Genomic DNA, 6,323 nt, shown 5'->3' with positions numbered 1-6,323 from the left:
CTTCGCTGGGTTTTTATTTGTTCGTACATTTGTATGTAATATAGGTTTTTTTTATATATATAAAAGACTGTTTTTCTAAGTAATCTAGAATCTAGCTGCAAGGACCCGTTTCGCTGGGTTTTTAAAAAGTAACGATAGTGAAAATTAAGATAATTACATTATAGCCAATCTTACTCGTTTTTACAGAATGCAAGAATTAGGTCCCCCGTTTCTGATTACAGATTAGGTCCCGATTCTATTTCTGAACGTTTCCTGTTCACATCAAATCAAACGAACTATTTTCAACGTTTCTGGAACGTTTAAAATCGTTCTATAATCGAACAAATATTCGAATTTTATGTTCGAATTTAATTCGAACAAATACGAACAAAACATTCGAAATTGAAAACCACTTTCAACTCTCACACCCTTACAGCTATCGAGACGCAACCACCCCTATGCACGAATGGAGACTTGGGGCTACCACCACATACAAACACCATTCACGTGTGATGTGTAGTTTTGGCGGAAAAGTGAAATATAGGGATATACATGTCCATTTTTATTTATAGATATAGATATAAGAAATGTCGAGAAATAACTTATTGAGTTTGGAAACAATAAAAAAATGTACAGGTAACCCCCGTATAACACGGTAGTTACGTTCCAAAAAATTGCCGTGTTACGCGAATCCGTGTTATACGAAACAAAGAACTAATACGAAAAGGAGGGTTAGGTTCCAAAAATTAAAAAACATGATGGTATATTTTCATAATTAAGATAAATATCTTCATTAAAATTTTTAAAGTGATATAGGCCTATATTAATATAAATTAAACAATGTTTTCTTCGTCATCACTAAAAACACTATTAATTAACCGAGAGCGTTTTCTTTTTGGCAAGTAATCCTTATCCTCTGAGCATTTTTCTGCATTATCTTCAGATCCATGCTTTACCTTTTGCAAAATGTATGTAATTTTAGATTGCTTGCTTCTAGTTAAAATGTCTTTATAAATTTCCTTATATGGTGCTAAGCACTTATGAAGAATAAAGCAAGTATGGAATAAGGAAAAAACATTCGGCAACATCAGAAGCGGAAGCGTCGAGATCTGGCAACATTGAAACAAGTTTCGAGAAGGACCACGTGTATCGACAGAAGGCGAGAAGAGAAAATTTACATACTTAAGTACAAATAGTTCACGAAAATAATAATTTTCGTGAACTATTATTAGTTAAGTATGTAAAAATTTATTACATTTCCTGTTGTACGAGGGTTTTACCCAATTCTCGAACCGTGTCAGAGTGAATCCGTGCTATAAAAGTACCGTGTTATACGGGGGATGGTACCAATTCTCGAACCGTGTTAGAGCGAATCCGTGCTATAGAAGTGCCGTGTTATACGGGGGTTACCTGTATAATAAATACAATATTGTTGTAAATCATAAATGTAAAATTATTCTATATATTGATTGCAACCCTCTCTGTAAAAGGGAAATTATTCCCATTTGTTAATAAAGACTGATGATGATGATGATGGATGATGATAATTCTGTGGACTACACCATTTTCTAATTGTGTTGTTCTCTTTACTAGCAGCATCAAATAATGATCCTTCGACTCATATTTGAAATAATAACTTCTAAAATTGTTGGCTATTGATTCAATGAACCCATTGCTTTGGGAGTATCTTAGGCTAGATATTATAATTGAAAATTTGTATTTTTCTGCAAATTTACGGTATTCTGAGTCGAATACTTAGGAAACTTCAGTGCCATTGTCGCTTCGTACATCTGGGATTTCTTGTGGTTAATTACTAATGTGAACGATGATGACGGGGACGACGACAATGTTTCTAATCTGGTAATTTAAACATACCTTGAAAAGTAGTCAGCCATTACGAGATACCAATGGCTTTTTAGTTCTTGAATTTCCACTCCTACAATTTGCCAAGGTTTCTCAATGAATTCGCTTGGGATAAAAGGCCCTTTATGATAATTTTGTTATTGGATTCACATTGGGTAGTTCGAAATCAATTTCTTAATCTTTGCAGTTAAGCCTGGACACCAAGCAAATTCTCTATCTCGGGCTCGAAACTTTCTTATTCTGTGATGGTTTTCATATAAGCTATTCAGTATTTATCCTTGAAGCTTTTCTGGAATGATAATCCTCACATCTTTAAATAAAATTTTATTTTGGAGAGTAATTGAATTTCTATGTTTTCAATATCTTCGTATTTTCTCGAGTGTTTCGTTTTTCTTCCTCGAGTACTTCCTGTTCGGCGCATTTTCTAATTAGTTTAGATAAGGGTTATAAATAAAAAACGCTGATTTAAAAAAATAAATTATTGAAATCTAATACTAACTATTGGTTAATTTTTTGTAATTAATAAATAATTAATAATTAAACTCAAAATACTAAACATACAGACAATTTTACATTATTTAATGAAATTAAACAGCATAGAAAACAAATATACAAAACAAGTGCCATTTGAAAACACTATAACTTTTGACGCAGTGATGCCATCCGAGATAGGTAGGCCGAGCCATCCCGATTTGATTTACTTGCGTTTTTTCGATGTAAATTGAATATTATTCCGCTGGCCGAACGGAAAACAGGCAGTTCGCGGTTTTCGCCCGCGGGCCGTAGTTTGCCAACAGTGCAGTAGGTCTTCAACATTTTGCAAATTGGTTCTATCTCTTGTAAATACAGTCGCCCCCCCTATAACACGGGTTCCTACAGTTCGGATTCCTATATCACGGCGAAAAAATTGCGACAGTATTCGTATAAACATACTAAAAAAACTCCTATACTTCGGTAAAACGTCATTACCGACTCGTGCCGTTAATGACGTTTTACCGAACTATAGGAGTTTGTAACTTTTAATCCTTCGGGACAAGTTTTAGATCCAGCATACGATGCGCAAAAAGGCACACAACAATTTTTACGCATAATGTGCCTTTACTATTTGAAGTACACAATGAATGTATTTATATCTATATACCAAGCTGCTGTTGAAGAGAAAGTCCCGTCAACCGTATATAACTCACGAATAAGTATAACTATATACAACTATAACTATATGTAATTATCACAATTACATAAAATAGTTATACTCGCACACAAAAGTACAAAACGACCAATTTACTCAACACGCGATTCTCACCGATAACTAGCGCCAAAATCTTTCGCAGCGGCAAAAAATGGAAACAGTGTGATACTGCAATTTTCCTTACGGCGAACGGCCTTACTAGCGAAATGATCAAGTGGCCTTGCCATAACTAAACAAACAGGTTTTACTAGGTATACACACTTGATCGTTTCGATTGTTTTCTTATGTAGAAATCTAATAAAATGGGATATTTAAATATAAACATTGCCTCTTATATAATAAGTGATTGTTAGAAGTTAACGTTATATATATGTATATTTATTTATTTTTAAGGTGTCGTACATCAGTAGAATGTATTTTTGTGTTTATATTTACACGAATTTTTGGGTGACTCTCAGGTATTTTCTGCTTTAAAAATATTAACGATAATAAAATTTAAAATTAGTTTTAACAGTTGAAGTAGGTTTTAATTTAAATTAATAATATAATTGTCTAATTTGTACTTTTGACAGTAACGTTTAATATCAGATTTATACATACAATATGTTTTGTTTTTGTAAATATTTTAAGTGAGAAAAAATATCGTTTTATACATTATAATTAATTATTCTTTAATTAATTAACTTTAGTTGTTTGGAGAGGGGTGTATTTTAACGTGCTGTAAAGTACTATATTATTTTTCCGCCCTGTACAACGATTATCGACACGACTGTGTGCCGGAAATTGCCGTTACCTAACGGTTACTTTACGCGGATTCGCGTTAAATGTTATATCACGACAAGGAAATAAAAAGGGATTGGATCGCCGTGGATACCAAGTAGCAGGTCAGTCGTCTGTAGCCTGCATTTTGTAGAAAGTGATTATAAAATCGGATCTAAAAAGCGTGTTTTACGTTCGTCATCATGCCCCTCATAGTTTCCAAACTATCCCCCATATAAGCGTCATCAGACAGAAAAACAAAGAGAACACCATTACAACGGAATTGAGAAGTACTTGCGAATCCACCACAGAAAAAGAATAAGCTTGTTGACCAGCAGGGTCCTCAGAATGAAAGCACAACTGTAGACACTGAAGTTACTGATGGGCCTGTTTGTATTGATTTTGAGGAAGAAAGGAAGAGCAATATTGTAAATGCTGCATGTCAAACTAATTATGACCTGGAACTAATTGTTACAAAATATAAGAAAACTGTTAACAAACTAAAAGCCACACTTTGGAGAAAGAATGCAAAATTGGCAGATTTACAGCCACATCATGATAAAAATGCTCTAAAATTGGAGATCTACGAAGAAGATAATCTGATTGAAGCAATAGGAAAAATAGCAGCATTAACTGAAACTGGAAACACTGGATCAGTATTTCTTGTTGACCAGATTCTCAATTTTGATAAACGTTGCCCCAAATGGAGTAATGATGTAATTCGTGAATATATTTTATGGAAAGTTAAATCACCAAAAGGTTATGATCATGCTCGTGTTAGAAAGCTGCTTCGTTTGCCTTGTAAGTCAACTCTTGCCAAGTATGTAAGCCGAGCTTCGGGTGCAATTGGCATTACACCTGTCATAAAGCAAAGGTTACGTACTGAAAAAAGAATTTTACATCTGCAGAAGAATGCTATGCTTCATTAATTATGGATAAAATAACTATTGATCAGAAGCTAGTTTATGATAAGTAGTTAGACAAAATGTTTGGTTTTGTCGAAACAGGTAAATATGGAGAGGTTTGTGAACCTCAAAAAGCAGCCAATCGCATGTTGTGCTTTCTCCTCGGGGGACTTTTATCTTCTTATGCAATACCCGTTGGGTATTTTTTCACATACTGTTTAAAAGGTGCTGAACTACTAAGGATGATGCTCGATGTTTTGTCAGAGGTGGAAAACTTAGGTTTATCAGTGATACATATTGTTGCTGATAATCATCAGACAAATACAGACATGTTCAAAGCTCTTGGAAATGGAGAACTTTTACATAAAATACCTCATCCGTGTAACACCATTAGACCCCTCTTTCTGTCATTTGATCCAAATCACATAATTAAGAATTTGCGATCCATACTGGATATGAATGTATTGATGGAGGTTACTATCTGAAGATTATTTTGGATATACAGAAAAATATTTTAATTAAACCAGTGTGATTCCTAACATATGCACATGTATTTCCAACTAATCTTGAAAAAATGAAAGTAAAGAGAGCAAGAGGCATATTCTTACCTGTTGTTACTGGGACGCTTAATTTTATGAAAGGCAACCCATTTTGTCACAAAGAGTCCTCTTTTTTCTGGTGCAACTGTTATGCTCATGGAAAATATTCACAAGTGGTATGAAGTACAGGATATAAGTAACTGGAATGAACGTCTGTTCTCTATACTGCCAAACAGCCAAACAAAAGACCATTTTCTGAAATTAATGATGAGCGGCTTAATTGGCTGCAGTCAGATTTTTTTACATGGAATCAATGAAAAAAGAATGCAGCAATATGAAAATGCAATTTCTCACAAAAGAAACTTACAATGCTCTCTATCTTACAACACTCAGCACAGTTGATGTTGTAAAGTATTTGCTGAATACCGTCAAATTCAGATATGTTTTGACGAGGAGATTTAACAGTGATTCAATTGAATCATTCTTTAGCTGCATTCGTCAGTTTAATGGAGGAAATGACAAATTAGATGCACGATCAGCATCTCTTACAACGCAAATGATTTAAAAAGTTGGTATCTTACAGGCTGCACAGAATGGAAATGCACCATGCTTTTCTTCCCCCTCAAAGTTGTTACCTGTTATGAGAGAAACCAATTGTAATGTTGAACATAAAGTCTGTAAATTGCATGATTCTTCACTGTCTATTTTACAAAAATTGCAATCCCTCACACAAGACTGCAGTGTTCCTTGTACAATTGAAAATGCTTCTCTGGCAGTTATCAGTGGCTATTTAATTAGAGTTCTTGAAGAGAAGATTACATGCTATGAGTGTCTTGAAATCCTCAACCATCCCGCAAGTAAGGGAGCTCTTTTTTGGCTTAATATCAAACCAGGATAGAGGACAGCTTCGGCATCCAAGACCAGCGTTGGTAGGAGTAATCAGAATTCTTACAGATTTTTTTGATGACATACTGACATACACAAATCCTCGCCAGGCTGGTTTGAAAGTTAAGCTGGTAAAAGCCATTTTGCCATACTTAAAAAACTGCCCAGTACTGTGGTGTAAGGCTAACACTGATGGTGCACAGT

The 6,323-nt window shown here is 34.4% G+C and overlaps 1 pseudogene; it reads left to right on the top strand.

Annotated features, from left to right (window-relative positions):
• Positions 1-5,799, top strand: part of LOC111635659 — a 23,917-nt pseudogene extending 18,118 nt beyond the window's left edge.
• Positions 5,800-6,323: the final 524 nt, after the last annotated feature.

The sequence above is a fragment of the Centruroides sculpturatus genome, unplaced genomic scaffold, assembly GCF_000671375.1.
Source record: "Centruroides sculpturatus isolate CEXI.00-Female unplaced genomic scaffold, Cexi_2.0 scaffold896, whole genome shotgun sequence".
In the NCBI taxonomy this organism is placed as follows: Eukaryota; Metazoa; Arthropoda; class Arachnida; order Scorpiones; family Buthidae; genus Centruroides; species Centruroides sculpturatus.
This window is presented reverse-complemented; position numbering and strand designations above follow the sequence as displayed.